The 18696-nt window shown below is 55.6% G+C and overlaps 1 long non-coding RNA gene across 1 annotated transcript; it reads right to left on the reverse strand.

Annotated features, from left to right (window-relative positions):
- Positions 1-15727: 15727 nt before the first annotated feature.
- On the reverse strand, positions 15728-16706 carry LOC124509178 (uncharacterized). The gene is made up of 3 exons (XR_006961418.1): positions 16397-16706; positions 15925-16032; positions 15728-15826 (listed from the first exon to the last, which is right to left on the reverse strand). It is a non-coding gene; the product is annotated as an uncharacterized LOC124509178 (long non-coding RNA).
- Positions 16707-18696: the final 1990 nt, after the last annotated feature.

Consider the following 18696-nt stretch of genomic DNA (forward strand, 5'->3'; position numbering starts at 1 on the left):
TGATTCGTTTTCTTAGATGATTTGTAAGCCCTTCGATAGGCTTCCCCCGCCAAATTTTCTGACTTGGGAAATTGCCAAGGCGAGCCGATACGAGGAAAAGAACCACAAAAAGTGTAAGACACTTTGCCCCTTTTTTAGACCATTAATTTTTCTACAGCCAGGGGAGGTAAATTAGTGAGTAAATCTGTCTGCGCATAAAACGTTTTAATGAATAAGTTTGGCGGAGTCCACTTCTTAACCTACGGTGTCTTTTCTCCCCCCTCTTCCCCGCTAAGAGGATCAGCGATTGGAGCGGGGCACGTGGCCCCCCGGCATACAGACCCCACGTCCCAGCCCCTCACAGCTAAGAGTGACCACGTGGGTGAGTTTTGGCCAATAGGCTATAATCAGAAGTATCACAATTCAGTTCTGGGGACCCTCTACTGCTTCTTCTTGGTCCTTTCTCCTCTCCGATGGCCGGAATGTCACTGTAGCAGTCAGTTGGGACCAACAGGTGACCTGAGGACGGGAGGCCATGCCTGGCAAAGCGGCAGTCTGGGTCCCTAAGGACTTAATAAACCAGGGCTCGCATGTCACACATAAGCCTGCTCGTGAGAGAGGAACACACCTCCATCTTGTTTTACATGGTGGGAAATGTATTGGTGGGAAATCCATTTTTTTCCTTCTGTGGAGGGGCACCAAATTATTCCCCTGTGCAGAGTCTTGGTCTGGCCTCAGCCAGAGAGAAAGCACGGCGTTCTCTCCTGGTCTGGCTCCCACGAAGGCCGTAGGTGGTGTGATGGCGGTCCTGTGGGAAGAGAGACCACGCATCGCGAAGGGTAGAGCCGTACGTCCCGAGTCCTCTGGGAATGGGAAGGGCGCTGGGAGCCGCTGCGGCGATTCTCAAGCATGGCTGCCAAGCCTTTGACTTTCCTGCCGTCGAGAGGTGGGTTCCAATCCCTTACCCTTGAATAAGGCCAGCCCCTGTGACCGCCTTCTAACAAAGAAAATCTGGTGGGAGTGACAGCGGGTGACTTCCAAAGCTGGTTGGTAAGGCTTCCATTGGGTACTCTCTCATTTGCCATCACAGAGGTTTCTAGAAAGTTCCAGCCTCGTTTCAGTGGGCTCCTGAGAAGAAAGCAGGGGTCCTGGGCCACACCTGGCCTGGGGGATGAAAGGGGGGACAGGTTGGTGGTTCACGTGCCCAAAGGGGGGGGGGCAGGGGGCAGGGCAGAAGAATCCGGCAGCCCCTTCCTGCCTGGAAGTTGTATTGTGCCCACAGAGACGTGGGAGAAAATGAATCTCAGGCCAGAACCCCAGCCCCAGGGCCCACACACAGAGCCCTCTACTCCCCCTCTTGCCATCTGACACTTCTCCTTCTAGGGCTCACCCAAGAGAGCCTGGGTTTCATTTCATTAAGGTCAGCAGTATTGCCTAGGTGTGCCCAGACATTTCCAGGAAGATTTCTTTAAAAATTTTTTGTTTAATTTTTAAAATTTTTAAAAAATATTTTAAATTTTTTTTCAATTTTTTTATTTATTTTTGAGACAGAGAGAGACAGAGCATGAACGGGGGAAGGGCAGAGAGAGAGGGAGACACAGAATCCGAAACAGGCTCCAGGCTCCGAGCCGTCAGCACAGAGCCCGACGCGGGGCTCGAACCCACGGACCGCGAGATCGTGACCTGAGCCGAAGTCGGCCGCTTCACCGACGGAGCCACCCAGGCGCCCCCTCCAGGAAGATTTCTTGACACAATCCCCGAGTCCCAGCAGCATTCAGAGTGAAGAGACAGCTCCGGAGAAGACCTACCTGGTGGGAGAATGTCCACGGTGGTCTGCTAAGAGTCCAAGGCCCCTCCCTGCAATGGAACGAATGAATGAACTCTGTCTCCCCAAATTCCTATGTAGAAGCCCTAACCTCCCGCCGCCCTCCGTGTGACTGAGGAGGTGGCTGAGGTTTGAGCTCGTGAGGGCGGGGCCCTCATTCAGCAGGACTGGGGTCCTTTCCAGAAGATGCACCAGAGAGCTTGCCCCTCCTGCATGCACGCAGAGGAAGGGCCGTGGGAGGACACAGCGAGAGGGCGGCCATCGACAAGCCAAGGAGACAGGCCTCAGGAGAAACCAAGTCTAGTGGCACGCTGATCTGGGACTTCCAGCTTCCAGAACCGTGAGGAAATACCTGGGTGCTATTTGAGCCCCCCAGTCCGTGGTGAGGATGGCTTGGCGTGCTGTCTCTCCCACATTCCCCTCCTCTTTGTTTCTCTCAGGCCGACTAAGACATTCCCTGAGAGAAACAAAGAGGAGAGGAATGAGGGAGACACAGCACGTCAAGCCATCCTCACTTTGCTGGTGGTGACAGAGGCACACGCCCAGCAGCACGGTCCCACGCGGGGATTCCCCGCAGGCAGCGTGACTTGGGGCGACGTTTGCAGGAAACGACCCATCCTTGCCTCTCTCCCCTGAAATTGCCCCCTGGGGTTAAGCGTTGCCCTCTCCTTCCAGTCGACTGTCAGACCCAAAGTCCAGAAGGGCGCCACACCCTCCCTGTGCACTGACCTGCGGGGCAGCAGCTCTAGGGGTGGCGACCGCAGCCCTCCGGCCACGGCGCGGGGCGGGGGAGTCCGCATGGGTAGACCACTGCCTGACTTCCCCTCCCCTCCCGCATGCTTCCCGGTCCCCTGGCAGACTGTCCCCAGCTCGGAACAAGCCCACCTGCCTCCCTGCTAGTGGCCGGGCTGGGCTGGCAATTCCTGCCTCTCTGCACCCGCCAACATCCGGGCTGTTGTTGTGCTTTGAATGTAAGTATATTTCTGTCTGATTCCCTACCCCCTACCCCTCGGCCCCCAATACCTGAAGGGGAGGGAAGGAAGGAAGGAAGGAAGGAAGGAAGGAGTGAAGGACGGGAGAGGGTTAGGGGAGGGAAGCATCTGTACTTCAGGGCTCAGAGATCCCTCCACCTCCCTACTCCATCTCAGCATGCTTTCTCGATGTTTCCTGTCGCTCCCCCCTTAAGGGCGCGACGCAGGGAACCCTGAGCTACCCTGTTGTCATTTGCTCTACTTGTGTGCCCAAGCCCAGCAAAGCTGCCCTGTGGCCAACACAGACGATCTGGCAGGACTCCAAGACTTCTGGGTTAGAACCCCAGCTTGCAATGCACCACCGAGCAATACTTTGTCATGCATTCATCCAGCAAATTCTTGATCAATATTCACCCCACTGCTGCGGGCCAGGCTCTGCGCTAGAAGCACAGGCACAGCACTGAGCGAGGTGCACGGGGTCCCTGCTTTCTTCTTCTGGGAGAGACGGACAACAAGCAAATGAGCAAACGGCGGGTGGTGGTAAGTCCTACGCTGAGACCACAAACGGGACGCTTTGGTGGGACGACCGGGGGGCGACTTTAGGCGGGTGGCCAGAGAAGACCTCTCTCAGGGGACCTGTGAGGCGAACTGCGAAAGACACAAAGAAGTAGGCCCACGTTGACTGGGTGGAAAAGCATTCTAGGCCGAGGGAACAGCTATTACGAAGGCAGGGCCTGGGTGGGGGGGGGGGGGGGGATGAACTTGGCACGTTCTGGCAAGAGCAGGACGGCCCGCGTGCCTCGGGTTCCCAGAAAGGTGATAAGGAGGCGACAGCACAAGTGCTTAACAGAGGCCAGATCACAGAGGTTCCGGGGACACCAAGATAAGTCATCAGGATTTCAACTGGGGTTAGGGACAGGAGGTGACCTAATCACATTTCCTGTTTTTAAAAGATTGCTCTGCCCATAAGATGCCTATTCATTACAAAGAAAAAAATAGCAACACAGTACAGAAACCTGGCAGACAGCACCGTCACCAAGTGATCAAAGTAAACACCACCAGTAATGGATCAAATGGACATCATGTGCCTCCCAATACGATGCCCTGAGAAGGACACACATCGCCTCGGCGGGGTTTCTGCCCAACACACAGAACCTGAATCTAGTCACAGGAAACATCAGACGAAGCCAAACTAAGCGATAGTCCACACAAAGAATCCCGGCCTAGACTTTTCAGAAGTGTTCATGTCACAAAAGGCAAAGACAGACTAAGGGACCACGCCAGATTAAAGGAGATTAAAAAGGCCCAATAACTGAATACAATGTATGACTCAAGATTAGATCCTGGGCCAGAAAAATATTTTATTTCTTTTCTTACAAAGGACATTAGTGGGACAACTAATGAGAATTTGAATAAGAGCTGTCAATCAGGTAATAGGACTGCTTCCCTGTTCATTTCCTGATTTTGATCAACTAGACTGTGGTGATTTTACGAGAATGTCCTTCATTTTGCACTTTGAGGGAATGCAAGTGGAATATTTAGGGGCAAAGGAGCATCGTGTCTGCCACTTGATCTCGAAAGATTCAGGGGGAGAGCGGCAGGCGTGTGTGTGTGTGTGTGTGTGTGTGTGTGTGGAGAGAGCGTGCACGCTTGCAAATTGGTAAAAATTGGCCGAAAACGCTTGGGGAGTCTGGGTAAAGGAACACAGGAACTCTTGGCGCTATGGCTCCGGCCACTTTCCTTTGCAGCCACGCTGAAAAGCAATCAAAGTGAAAGCCCAGGGCAGCGGGGCCAGCGGGGCCTGCACGCAGCCCCAGGAGGTCTGTCAAGGAAGGGGGCAGACCGGCCAAGGCCCCTGCTGCCTTGTCACCTGCATCCCCGGGTGTCCCCCCCCCCACTGCCTTTGCCCCCCCCCCCCCCCCCGCGGCCAGCCTCAGCCCCTCAGGAAATACGGCTCTCCGGGCCCCAGCAGGCCTTTGCCAAGATCCTTTTGACCTTAGCCAGGGCGGGCCAGGGCTCGGTTCTGAAAGAAGAAAGGAACAAGGCTTCCTCCGGGGCCTGCCCCTCCCGGCTGGGTGCAGGCGACGCGTGGCGCAGCCAGCGAGGCTCTCTAAACAAACAGGGCTTTAGCTGCGCACCAGGTGCCACGCTCATTAAACAGGGGCCAGCCGTGGGGCTAATCTGACAGGGCGGCCACCAGACGCCCGGTTCCCGCAGGTGGACGGGCGCGCCCCGGCCCCGGGCACGTCTCAGGAAGCCGGGTGGCTGATGATTCCGGACAAATGTGCCGGCGGCTGCCCCGGGGACAGAAGAAGCCCGCCTCTCCCGCCCTCCCTTATCGGGCCTGCGGACACACCGGGCTGTCGGGAAGGACGGGGGAGGCCCACACACCCCACATGTGATGGACCTCCTCGCCCTGCTTAGCGGTTCACAATTTGACACCCACAGCCCGCTTCGCTGGATTAGAGGCATTCACGGCTGGCAGGAAAAGGAGGCCCCAGCGTAGACGTGGTGATAGATTGCTATCAGCAGGCCCCTCGGAGAGCCTGTTGCTTTATTGTTTGGAGAAGCCTCTCACGGAGGCGGCCGAGGCGTGGTGACTCAGACGCTCCAGAATCGGGAGAAGCCAGGACCGCGGGTCTGGGTGGGGATGTGGGCCTGTGTGTCGGGCCCGGCCCCTGGCGCCCGGCCAGCCGGGAGGCCGGGAGGCCGGAGGTCTGTAGGCTCATAAAAAGAAAGCGCTCGTTCCTCTGCCGGACGAGAATGCTCCAGGTTTGGTGGGGAGAGAAGGGCGCCATCCCACAGGTCGGGAGGCCGGCGGCCACATCAGGGAAGGACCCCGCCGCTGACTTACCTGCAGGTGTCCCAGCTGCCGGGCGCGGGGAGATGGAATGACTTAGCCTGAGCCCCCCCCCCCCGCCCCCCGCGAATACCTACCCACCGCCTCCCTATGGTAGCGAGGCCTCTGGGAAACTTGGAAAGAGAAAACAACGATGACCCACGCCTTCCGAGTTAGCCTGGCCCCTCAGGCCTCAGGGCTCATGCGTTCTGCCCAGGGTGGGGCAAGCCTGTGATGTTTCCCGGATTGTTCAGAGACTCTCTCCTCTCGGCTGGAAATGGCACGGCACCCGGCAGGGATTCTCGAACTATCTGAGGATGTGGGACCGGGCTTGTTTGTGTTGGTTTGTTTGTTAATTAATTTCAATCCGTCACGGGCGGATACTTTTGTCAAGTACAATAAATATGAGTTGCTAGAAAAAGGAAGTGAAGAAGAAACACGAGCTACAAAATACAAGCCCGAACTTTCATCGTTCGATCGTCTAACAGACATAAACATCCTGTCAAGTTGCCGTCAAGGTGGCTAAACGCTGGCTCCCAATTTCTGTGCTTAGCTCACCGTGGACAGGTGCCAGTTTGTGGCCTGGCGCTGTAACGCCAGGTCAGAGCGTGTGGGTTCTCATCCCACTTCTGTCGCTCACCGGCTACGTGGCTTCCCCCTCGGAGCCACCACGTTCGTGCCCGGGTGCTCTTATATTTCCACGTGCCCTGTACTGCTCTCCTACAGGGTGGCGTCGGGGCATATGGGGGAGGAGAACGGAACTCATGCCGCCACCTCTCACACTTTAATGTGCACACAGATCCCCTGGGGAGACTTAACTTCCTGCACAGCCGGGGGTGGGGGGGGCGGGGGGGGGGGACGAGATTCTGCCTTCTTACCAAGGTTCCGGGTAAGGCAGGGGCTGCCGGTCCTGAGACCACACTTCTGAATAGCTTCTGAAGGATGAGGGCTTATGGGGCCTCGTGCAGAGTGAGGAGTCAGGTCCTAGTGGATCGCCGCACAGGCCCCTCCCCCTGGAAGGTTCCAGGTCTCTGCCGCGGAGTGTCTGGTCTTGGTCGCCCCTGGAATGGTGATTGCTGAGGTGCGGACAGTCCCCCCCCCACCACCACCTCCCTGACTTAAGTGTGCGCCCAGAGAACTGGTCCAGCCACCTGGGTGCAGTCAGAGACCCGTCACCCCAGCCAGCTCCGTCTGCCCTCAGCAATCATGGGTGCCGTGGAACCCTCGAAGACTCGGTGACATTCCCCCATCTGGCCCTGGGCCTCGGCCCACTGGCCTCAACACAGCTACGTTACTTCCACCAACGGAAGCTCCAGCGCCATCGCCAGCCGCCAAGCAACAAGGACGGCTCTGCTCAGCACACGGTGCCACCGCTCCGAGTTCTCTGATGTGGAGCCCGCCGCACGAGTACAGGCTGCAGGCTCCACACTGTCCTCCCAGAGCCCCCAACACAGCCAGACGCTGCTATGCCGCTGCCCGAGACATGCCCTTCACTTCTCAAATATCCCCCCTCCCGCCAGATCCCCGAGCGGGTGAGCGGAACTCCTTCAGAATGCTTCCCCAGCCTCAGCCCCATCTTCCCGCCACCTTCCCACCGTCCTCCCGAAGCAGAAGGAATAGCCTCTCCCCATCCCTCTTCCTGTCTGGTTGGGATTTCCCTCTCAACATAAAGGAAGAAGTGAAGGGATATAGGAGATCTTCTTCTCTCCGGACGATGCCTGACTTCTGCCCAGTTTCCTCCCTGTGGGTTGAAACACAGTCTGCTTTGACCAGAGCTAAGCAATGGCCTCCATGGTGAACAGCGCTCTGGAAACCCAGAGAGCCACTGGCACCCCACCTGTAAATACTGTCCCAAATGATCCATCCTTGCCCCGTGAGAAATGAAGGTGTCTCTCATTAGCCCCAAGAAACCACAAAGCGCTAGTCTCTTAGCAACTTGGAAAAGGAGCACACTTCTTTTTTTAATGTTTATTTATTTATTTTGATAGAGAGAGAGAGAGAGAGAGAGAGAGAGAATCCCAAGCAGGCTCCATGCTGTCAGTGCAGAGCCCGGTGAGGGGCTCGATCCCACGAACCGTGAGATCATGACCTGCGCCGAAATAAGGGTCAGACGCTCAACCTACTGAGCCACCCAGACGCCCCCAGGGACACACTCCTTAAGGCCTCTGGGGCGGGTCTCAGATGATGGCACCATTCCACAGGTTATCAGGCAGCACCCACTGGGGGCAAGGCACCTGTCGGGGACTGGCGAGATAGCTGGCTCAGAGTTTCTTTCAAAGCACTTACAAGTGACATCATCATCCCTCGTGGCAGGCACTGCGACGCACCATCCAGCTCCCTTTGCAAGGTCTGACTCACCTACTGAGAGCTCTTGGCCACGGCCACACCTTCCCGGGCAGCCCACACCCAATGACTGATGGGGAGTATCATCTGGGGACCGCTCTGAGGGGCCATTGGGCTACAGAGCTCCCCCTGGGCCCAGCTGAGGCTCCTCCCTCTGCCCACCCCAGTTCTGTCCTCACCCTTCCTCAGGTGTGGACCCCAACGGTCCTCCTTAATAAACACCCCGCAGCTAAACTCCATCTCAGAGTCTGTTTCTCGAAGAACCCAGCCCCCGTCACCCGCAGTGCCTGGGAGGTGGGAGATGGGAGGGGGGCGTGACCAGGAGATTTGCCCAGGCCCATCCTGAGAGAGAGCGTGGCCGGACCTGGGGCAACCGCCAGCAAAAGTGGGGGCTGGCCCTCCAGGAAGGCAGGCCTCACTCTCTCCCTTCTTCGAGGAAAGCTGTGGAAGCAGCATCTGCTAGGCCACAACTGGGGGCGGGGGGGAGAGGGGTAGCGGGGAGCTAGGAGGGGTGGGAAGCAGGCCTGCGGGCAGGAGTGGGAAGAAGAGACACGGTGGGGCGAGGTGGCAGGGTGCAGACACGGGACCCGGGCCTGGCCCTTGGGAAACACAAGTCCCCCCACCATCCAAGTTGGGCTGGGTGACACCGACCAGATCCCTCCTCGCTCTGGGCCTGCCCCTTCCCCTGTCAGATGAGGGAGTGCCTCTGTGGATGAGGTGGCCCGTGAGGCCTCCTGCCTCTGGCGTGCTGGCCTCGTGCTAGGCCGTGCCTGCGGCCCCGGGCCTCACAGACATAGCCCAGATTGCCGAGAAAGCACGGCAGAATTCAGCAAGGGGACATTGGCCCTCTCCGTTTCTGGCGGGCCAGGAGGAGTCTGGTTGTTATGGGTTGAACTGTGTCCCCCTGAAAATCATACGTTGAAGCCCAAACCCCCCCAGGACTTCAGAATGTGACTATATCCGAGATAAGGCCTTTACAGAGGTGATTCAGGGAAAATGAGGTCATTGGGGTGGGCCCCGATCCAATCTGACCGGTGTCTTTATAAAAGAGGACATTAGGACACAGACATGCACAGAGAGAAGATGTGAGGAGGTAAGGAAGGGACGACCATCTACAAGCCAACGAGAGAAGGAGGCGTCAGAAGAAACCAACGCTGCTGACCCCTCGATCCCAGACTTACGGCCTCCAGAACTGCGAGAAAAGTACATGTGTGTTGTTTCAGCCACCCAGGCTGCGGTCTCGCCATGACAGCCGGGGCACGAGAAAAGGCTGGTCAGTTAAACGTATAGACAACCCCAAACCTAGCACTGGAAGGCGTTGCTCCGCATCGGGAGGCCCGGACACTCCTGAGGGATTCCTGGCTGGGCAGGCATGCTTGGGCTTTGGGCTGGGCACGGCTCCCACTCACCACACGCCAGGCTCCGGGAGGGCTGCGTGGGGCGGGAAGTTGCGTGCGGCTTGCAGAGCCGAGAGCGGTCGGGTGGGGCCCCGACCGTGTGGTTGACAACCTCACACCGTGTACAGCCCGGCCTGGGTGTTCCGCACCAAGGAGGGAGAGGAGAGAATGTTCTGACGGGCCGTGGACCACCACCGCTGTCTGGGTCTGTTTCCTTACCTCTGAGGAGATTTTCCAATAGGCGTGTGGTTCATCGCTCACTGCGAAATACAATCGGAGACGTAATAAGCTGTCCTCGCGGCCCAGACTTGGGGAGGGTCCACGACCCTACCATGGCCTGCTTTGCCCACTCAGGGCAGCCCGGGGTGTCTCCGAAGGGAGGCCCGGGACCACTCCCAAGGCTCCAAGAGCCGATTCTGCTTAGGAAAGGCCTTTCTCTAAATATTTTCTCTCCAGGTTTGGCTGGAGACAGTCACAGCCCGTCAGGGGGCTTGGAGAGCAAGACTGCCAGGAGCCTCTGAGGACCGCCTTTGTAAAGAGAACCCCAGGAGCAGGGCTGGCCCACACCCAGGCAGCAAAGGGACAGGCCCCCCCTCCCCTCCCTGGGTTCAAGCCAGGGCACCCACTGCGGCCGGGAGTTCTAGGCCCAGGCAGACCCCAGAAAACAGCCCACAGCCCTCCAGTCAGCTGCCGTGTGTTTGTTTTTACAGCTGGTCCTCCCGCTCCGCTGTTCCAGTGAGCAAAGGAATCTGTTTGTCTGAGAAAAAGAATGTGGCAGAGAAGGCGGGAGACGGCCCCGGGGCAGCCCCGACGGACTCAGCAGCTACAGAGCTCGCCAAATCCAGCCAGACGCCCAGGAGAGTCACCCAAAGGCCTAGAGGCCAAGGTCACGGACTCAGAGACACCCTCCCCTCCTCCCCCTCCAGATGGCCCTGCTCCTTGGTGGGCCAGGGCTTTGCCCAGAGTCCTCAAGGCAGGTACCAGGCTGGCAGTCTAAGTGCACGGAACAGGGACCCACCCTCCTGAGGCATTTTATTTGCTTCTCTCTCATTCACACACACACACACACACACACACACACACACACACACACACATTGAGAAGGAGGTCAGTCAGCTGTGTGTATGAGACAAGCACACGGGACTGAAAGCCAGCAAGCCCGTAGACCAGCTCAGGGAGGCCATCTGCCACACTGGAGTTCCAGCGAGAGCCCTCAGACCTGTCCTCTTTGTTCTAGAGCATTCTGGGAGGTCCAGCAGGAAGCCAGGCAAGAATCAGCTCAAAGTCACCCTCATTTGGGTGGTCTTGGTCGCAGGGACACCTGATATCCACATGTACCCATACACCCTCACCAACCCCCTGGGCTGACCAAGAAGTTGCCCCGGAGGCTGGGACAAGGGGTAGAAGGGACACATCGTTTCCGGGTAAATTTTCGAGATTACAGCAGGCCCTTGCCCTTAAGTCGTCAGATTTGGGTTAGAAAATTCCCCCACTGCTATTGTGATCTGGCTTGTGTTAAATCCCTCAGAGGTGTCGGGGAAGAATGTATAACAACTAATCCACCCCCCAAATCTTTCCTGGTCAGATTAATAATCAGGCATTTCTGCGAAGCCCTCAGGCGGGGCCCTCATGCTCTTGGAGAATGTTCTGTCTTACTGGGTCCCCTGTCCTGGTTGCCCCTTACCTGGCACCTGAGGCTGGAATGTTCAAGGCTCCCCAGCTAGCCTGTGATGAAGTCAGCCTGTCAGGGTGTGCAGCTGGGGGAAGAGGTTGAGGTAGAAATAGCCACGGCGGGGGCGCCTGGGTGGCTCAGTCGGTGAAGCGTCTGACTTCGGCTCAGGTCACGATCTCACGGCCTGTGAGTTCGAGCCCCGCATCGGGCTCCGTGCTGACAGCTCGGAGCCCGGAGCCCGCTTCGGGTTCTGTGTCTCCCTCTCTCTCTGCCCCTCCCCCACTCGCGCTCTGTCTCTCCCTCTCTCAAAAATAAATACACATCAAAAAAGTTAAAACAAAAAACAAAAAACCAGCCGCGCCAACACACACACATGCACACACGTGTGCCGGTCGGACGCTCAACCGCCTGAACCACACAGGTGCCCTTAAAATGAAGATATTAATACCTGCCTCAGTCCCCAAAGGCTTGGTCTAAGCATTAAAAGTAATAGGGGAGCCTTCCTACCATAGCCACCGATCCATAGCAGGGGTAGTTAGCCATATTTGCTTTTCTTGAGGTAAAATTCACATCACGTAAAATTCGCCATGCGAAGCATCTCAGCATGTACACGGCGGCGGCATTCGGTGCCTTTACAACGTTGTCCAATCCTCACCGCTTTGCAACGCTAGAACATTTCATCTCCCGACAAGAAATCCGGTACCCATGAAGCAGCCACTCTCCCTTCTCCCCTCCCCCGCCCCCGACAACTCCCGATCTCCTTCCGGTTCCTGTAGACGTGCCGACTGCGGACACCTCATACAAATGGAATCACACAAGAGGTGGCCTTGTGTCCCTGGCTTCTATCACTCAGCATCGCGTCTTCAAGGTCCATCCAGGATGTAGCAGCTGAGTCTTTTATTCCTTTCTGTGGCGGGATGCTAACACCGCGTGGCTAGACCTCGTTTCGTGGACCCCTTCACCAGCTGATGAACATTTGGGCCGTTTCTATTCGGGGCGGGCTCTCCATGAACATGCGTGCCCACGTTTTTTGGGTGGACGAACGTTTTCGATTCCCTCGGGTACACGCTTCCGCATGAAATTGCTAATCCCGCAGCAAGTCTGTGTTTAACTTTTTGAGGCCCTGCCTCTCGTCCGCAGCAGCTACACCGGTTATGTTCCCACGGGGTTTCTATTTCTCCACATCCTTGCCAACACTTGTTATTTTCCTTTTTTTTTTTTTTTTTTTTCGTAAATCCTAGCCATCCTCACTGCGGTGTCGATTTGCATTTCCCTAATGACTAACGATGTTGGAGCCTCTTTTCATGTGCTTCCTGGCCCGTGTGTTTTTTTCAGGTGTCAGTCATTCCCAGCAATAATTACCCCGGGATTCAGCCAGTACACAAGAGTGGATGGAGTTCAACAGGAGAGGGGATTCGAGAATGCCCCGACCTCCATCCCCTCGGTCCGGATGTCGGAGCCACTGGATGGCTTCAAGAGTCCCGAGCGTGAGGCCACCACGGTGGCTGGCTTCGTCGACAGCCCACGGTAGGAAGAGGAAGGGCATATCCTAGCAGCTCATTTACCTACTTTTCCCCTTCTTTTGGATAAATTCCAGGAGGAAGGCCACCAAGACACAGGGGACAACAGTCATCACTGCACCCGTTTAAACTGCCACGAGCTACACACCCGTGGATTCTCGCTATCCTGACCTCTCCAGCGGTGGCTGTTGTGGGCACAACGCTTTAAATGTTTTTGGGAACTGGACATAAAATTGTTTTCTATTTTTGGATTATGTTCACATAACAGAAACCTAGAAATTAAATGTATATCTTATATTTCCCTCTTCAGCTACCTGTGGATTTTGCTCATTTACTAAGATCAAGTCATAAAATGAGCTTTCATGAAATAACTGCATCAACTATACGTATTGTCCTCAATCGGGTTTCCCTTTATAATTTGATCGGAGCGTGGCTTAGTTTTTTTTCGTCTTTGCGTTAAGCATTTTTGATGATCTGTGCAGTTAACCTTTATTTTCTATTTTCTGATTCCTTCTATCACATCCAAACTTAAAACGTCCTTCCCCGGGGGCAGAACATTGTTTTAAGATGAGATTCTTCAGAGAAGAATGTTCCAGCTCCCGAGAAATCACAAAATCCCTCACACAGGCTAGAGGACATCTGTTTCTTCCTGTCCCCAAGGTCCTTCCAGGGAGGGGGGATGGTTTAGCATCACAGTTAAGAGCACGGGCTCTGGGGGCGCCTGGGGGGCTCAGTCGGTTGAGCGTCCGACTTCGGCCCGGGTCATGATCTCAAAGTTTGTGAGTTCGAGCCCCACGTCGGGCTCTGTGCTGACAGCTCAGAGCCTGGAGCCTGCTTTGGATTCTGTGCCTCCCTCTCTGCCCCTCCCCTGCTCACGGTCTGTCTGTCTGTCTGTCTGTCTCTCTCTCTCTTTCAAAAATAATAAAAATTAATATTAAAAAAAAAAAAGAGCAGGGGGTCTGGAGCCAGACGGCTGAATTTGCCCCAGCTCTGTTGAATAGGGTTATTGAGAAGATTAAAGTGTACCCTACGTTCATCTAAGGAACGCTTGGATCTGGCCAGGGTCGCCAATGTCCCACGGTAAGTGAAGTAGAAGGAGGCCCCAGGTATTCTTTCTGGGGCTGCCCAAAGAGAGGGCTTCGCACAGGTCCAAGCCCGCGGCAGCTGCAAGTGAAAACGGTCACTAGGTCAGGGCTCCTGTCCCGTCCTCTCCCCCACCCGGCCCCCACCCCCGGGTGGCCCAGTCCCTGGAATTTTAAGTGGCCTGGAATTAGAAACTCTGTTAACGAGAGGAGCCCGGAGACAGGCCTGGGGTTGGGCTGGGGGGGTGGGGAGAGGGATTCAAATGCTTGTGACTTTCAGGTGAGGGACTCAGCTCCCCAGGAAGCCAGTCAGCAGGGGGATGGTGACACGGCCTCAGCCAGACAAGCTGGGGGAAGGGGTGGTGCTGAGCCCCGGGAGTCTCTGCTGTGGAAAACAGTGATCCCCATGTTTCTTCAACCCGGGTGGAGTTGAAGTCCCTCAGCTTAAAATTCCTAACCCTCCCCAACCACCCACAAACATCCTGCAACGGAGTAGCTGATAATGATAACAGCGGCCTCGCCTTGGCTTTGCAAACGGGTCTTACGTTCGCCGTCCGAGAGTCATTCCTCTTGTGAGGCAAGGAAGCTGAGTGCTGTGGCTTCCATTTTGCAGAAGAGGCGACTGAGGCCCAAAAAAGGAAACACCGAGGCCAAGGTGCGGTCAAAGTGGGTCTCAAGCCAAAGGTTCTAAATCTTCGCCCAAAGCAGTGTCTTTGGCACCTCAGAAGCCCCTGGAGAACCCCAGGTGCCCACCCTGCCCCAGATTTCTGATTTAGTGGGTCTAACCCGGGGCCAACAATTAACTTTTTTTTTTTTGCCCCCGTCTTTATTGAGGTATCACTGACAAATAAAAAGTTGTGTATATTTCAGACGTTCGACTTAATGTTTTGATGCACATTGTGAAATCACCATCACAGTCATCCAAGAGAAATGAAATCAGTGTCCCGAAGAGAATTCATTTTTCTTGTCTTTTAAGTTTATTTATTTATTTTGAGCGCGAGAGAGAGACAGAGCAGAGAGAGAGAGGGAGAGAGAGAGAATCCCAAGCAGGTTCTGCAGCAGATCAGCACAGAGCCCGACGCCGGGCTCGAACTCACGAACCGCGAGATCATGACCCGAGCCGCAGTCAGACGCCTAACCGACTGAGCCACCCAGGCGCCCCGAGAACGCACTTTTCTAACAAGCTTCCAGGTGACGCTGATGCCGTAGGGCTGGGGTGCGCACTTGGAGAATGGCTGGATTCTGCCACTGCATCGTACGTCCTCATTGCGTTCATAAAGAAACGCTTCCAGCAGCTCTGGGTGGACAGATTTGGGTGTCTTCCAGAGAATCCGTTAACGGCAGCAACCCCGAAACAGAAGGCAGAAGCAGCTTGGACGGAGAGGCTGGGGTAGTCCGGGCCGGGGACCTGAGCACAGGGGGTTAATTCTCAGTTCCTGCTGGGGAGTCCACGTGACTGGGAAGGAAGCAGGTGGAATGATTGCTTATATACAGAACCATCAAGGTCTTGGCTGTGTAAAACCCAATCATTACGTCCAGGTAGTAATGCGTTTTAGGCAATGTCTTCTGCTTATGCTCAGCAATGCATGAGTCTCAGAGCGGTGGCCAGAGAAATGGCGAGTTGTCGGATATTGAGCGAGTGATAATGGAATCCAGGAGGTGGAAATTACACGTCGAAAAGTAAAATCGATGCCCCGACTGTGAAATGACGGAATGCCTGGTGAGGAACCGTGCAGAGATGTCCCCCCTCCTCCGACCGCCCCCTCGCTCGGCACCGACCCTTAAGATGCTCATCAGTTCCGAAGTTCCTTGAGGGCAGGGACCGTGTTTGAATCATGGGGGTAATCATATCAGGTCAGGGCAGAAACGGACCTCAGACAGCTTCCAGCCCTGGAATGGCAGATCGGGTGCCAGCTCGGACCATTTAGCGGTGGCTGCCTGAAGTCTCTTGGCTCTGTGGGGCGTTGAGCCATCAGCAATTAGCCATTCTTACCACGGGGCTGGGGAGGGGACGCTACACGACACACGACAGCACTTTGCTCGGATTGGCCAATCCAGTCTAGTCCTACCTGCCCCGCTGACAGGCGAGGGAAGGACCTCTCCACCGCCCGCCCGTGTCCGCAGCGTGCCCCTGTCCCCTAGCAGCCACTGCCTGCCAGGCCAAGGGGTTTGTGCATATGATTCAAGGGTCCACCACCCTGGATGGGAGGGAAAAAAAAAAAAATGACATCTTCGGTTTTACTAACCTCTAACTGAAATCGAGCACTTCCTTCCATTGTGAGCGTGGGCAACAAACCAGGGTAGCATCAGCAGTCGCTATGACTGTCACCAGTAGAAACCGCAGCTATCTTTACAGCACATCAGAGTCACTGCAGATCTCGCCACAGATCGCTTACACTCCTCACTAGGATGAAATGATAGCAGTTATTAGATCTGCCCCGAAATCTCGTTGCTGAAGGCATTTGTAAAGAAGCACATATATTTACTGCATCACAAAGTCGTTTGAAAATATTTGGGCGGCCGCGTCCCAGTGGGATTGCTTCCTCTGTAATCCCGGTGTACACCTTTAAGCACGTTATTCTGAGAAGGGGTCCCCCCGCTTCATCAGACGCCAAAGGGGCGCGTGGTCCGCAACAAAAGGGTAAACCGTCCCCCCCCCTCCCCCGCCAGCATGTGCAGACGGCAAGTCCCGGGCGCCGGGGCCCCTCCGGGGGGCCTGGGCTTCAGTCGGAAAAGCGGATGTGGGCGACACGGGCCGCCTTTGGTACCTTGTATACTTTGCCGTGACTTGGCGGCGACTGGCAGTTGAGACAGTGTGTGAACTGGCTGCTCTCCACTCTGGGGAGACAGCTGACCTCGGGGGCTCGCTGAGCCCAGATGCCCAGACGGTGACAGCTCTGGTCCCGTGCCAGGGCCTCCCCGGTTTGGCCTTCCACGGCGATGGCCAGTCTGGGTCACAGACGTGGCGGCCTGATGCTCGGCTCCGGCCTTTTTCTTTCCCTCGCGGCAGCCCTTCCCTTCCACCGTGCTGTCCCCCAGGAGCCTGAAGGACAGGCTTCAGGGCTCTCACGCTGCCGCGTCTGGATGCCTGTTTGCTCGGCCTCGGGGCGGGGGAGACAGACAAGCTGGAGATTTCAATCACGGATCGCAAGCCGCAGCACCGTTTCCGTTTCATCTCCAAAATGCATCTCTCCCCCTTCCTCCAGACATGCAGATGCTAAATTCTAGGCTATTAGCCCAGAAAAGCACGTCTGAAAACTGTCTGTTGCTCACACCCTCCCTCCCTTCACTTTACAAAGCAGGACACGGGCTGCGAAAGGCAGCATGGCCCGCCCGCGTGGCACAGACCTGGAACCGGCAAGCCAGTCCTTTCCCCACCGTTGCACAGCCTCATAAATAATGTAAGATTTTGGCATCGTAACCATCTGTCTTAGGCCAGTGAAAAATAAAACCGCAAACCTGTTTCTATTCAAAATCACTGTTTGATTAAGTTGGGGGGGGGGGGAGTTGCGGAATCGGGGCCACCGCCGCTGCTCCCTGTTCACAGCGGCCTCTCCGTAACTGACGCAGCTGGAGGGTCTGTGCCGAATGCTTGTTTGTTTTCATCTTCAAAGACCCCTCGAGGAATTCTAGAAGTGTGGGGTGAGAGCGACGGCCTCCCATTTGCCATCGGCATCGGAGAAAACGCGTCCGGGAAGCTTTCGGTTCAGAGGCTGCTCCTTCTTCCGAGGATAGAAGGCGCTTCAGTTAGTCAAGAACAGGCAAGCAGCGGGGCGCCTGGGTGGCGCAGTCGGTTAAGCGTCCGACTTCAGCCAGGTCACGATCTCGCGGTCCACGGGTTCGAGCCCCGCGTCGGGCTCTGGGCTGATGGCTCGGAGCCTGGAGCCTGTTTCCGATTCTGTGTCTCCCTCTCTCTCTGCCCCTCCCCCGTTCATGCTCTGTCTCTCTCTGTCCCAAAAATAAATAAACGTTGAAAAAAAAAAAAAAATAAAAAAAAATAAAAATAAAAAAATAAAACAGATGTGCTTATGGTTCCACCCTAGGTAACTTTCCTCTAAAAAAAAAAAAAAAAAAAAAAAAAAGAACAGGCAAGCAGCTGTAACAAACATCCCACAAATCCCAACGGCTCGACGAAACGTATGAAAGGTTTCTCTGTGAGCACCTGGGGGGCTCGGTCGGTTAGGCATCTGACTCCGGCTCGGGTCGTGATCTCGCGGTCCGTGGGTTCAAGTCTCGCGTCGGGCCCTGTGCTGAGGGCGGCGAGGAGCCTGGAGCCTGCTTCCGATTCTGTGTCTCCCTCTCTCCCTGCCCCTCCCCCGCTCGTGACCTGTCTCTCAAAAATAAATAAGCGTTAAAAAAATTTTTGTTTAAAGGCTTCTTTCTCACTCAGGGCACATGCCAATCAGGTGTTTGGGGGGGTCAGTCTTCCACAGGGTGACTCAGGGCCCAAGTGTCCTCCACCTGGTGGGAAATAGTACAACCAGCTTCAATATGTGGCTTCCAAGGTCCAAGCAGGCTAGGAAATGAAAATGAAGGATCCTGAATGGGAGATTTTTAGGGTTGGGGTACATCACTTCCACCCAATTTCCATGGGCTAGAACTCTGCCACATGGTGCCAAGGAAGCTTGGACTCAAGAAGACAAGGCAATGGATTCCGTAGGAACAGGGTACTGTCCTTGCCACGGTCATTAACGTTATACTATTATCTCCGTGAAAGTTCTTTCGGTTGCATGGGACAAACCAGCTTCAGCCGGGTGGGGGAAATGTTGGATGAGGATGACAGAAACTTGGCATTGGACCAAGGATTCAGCTCCACTGAATGAGGCAGTGGAGACCCATCAACAGCTTCCCATTCTATGGGACCCCATGGTTTTCACCCTTTTTCTGTGATTCGTTCAGTCATTCAACAAGCACTTAGTACCTGCTGGACGCCAGACCCGACTTGACTGCAGTGAGCACCCAGTCGTGTCCCGCTCCCACGGAGCTGACCCTGCGTTCAATTCTCTCTGCGGACTACCTTCTCTGCTTTGTGCCCGTGTTCCCAAGGACCGCTGTGGTCCCTGCACGG

This window comes from Lynx rufus, unplaced genomic scaffold (assembly GCF_022079265.1).
Source record: "Lynx rufus isolate CCGP_SWC_20201006 ecotype Redwood Valley unplaced genomic scaffold, mLynRuf1.p SCAF_14, whole genome shotgun sequence".
Classification (NCBI taxonomy): domain Eukaryota; kingdom Metazoa; phylum Chordata; class Mammalia; order Carnivora; family Felidae; genus Lynx; species Lynx rufus.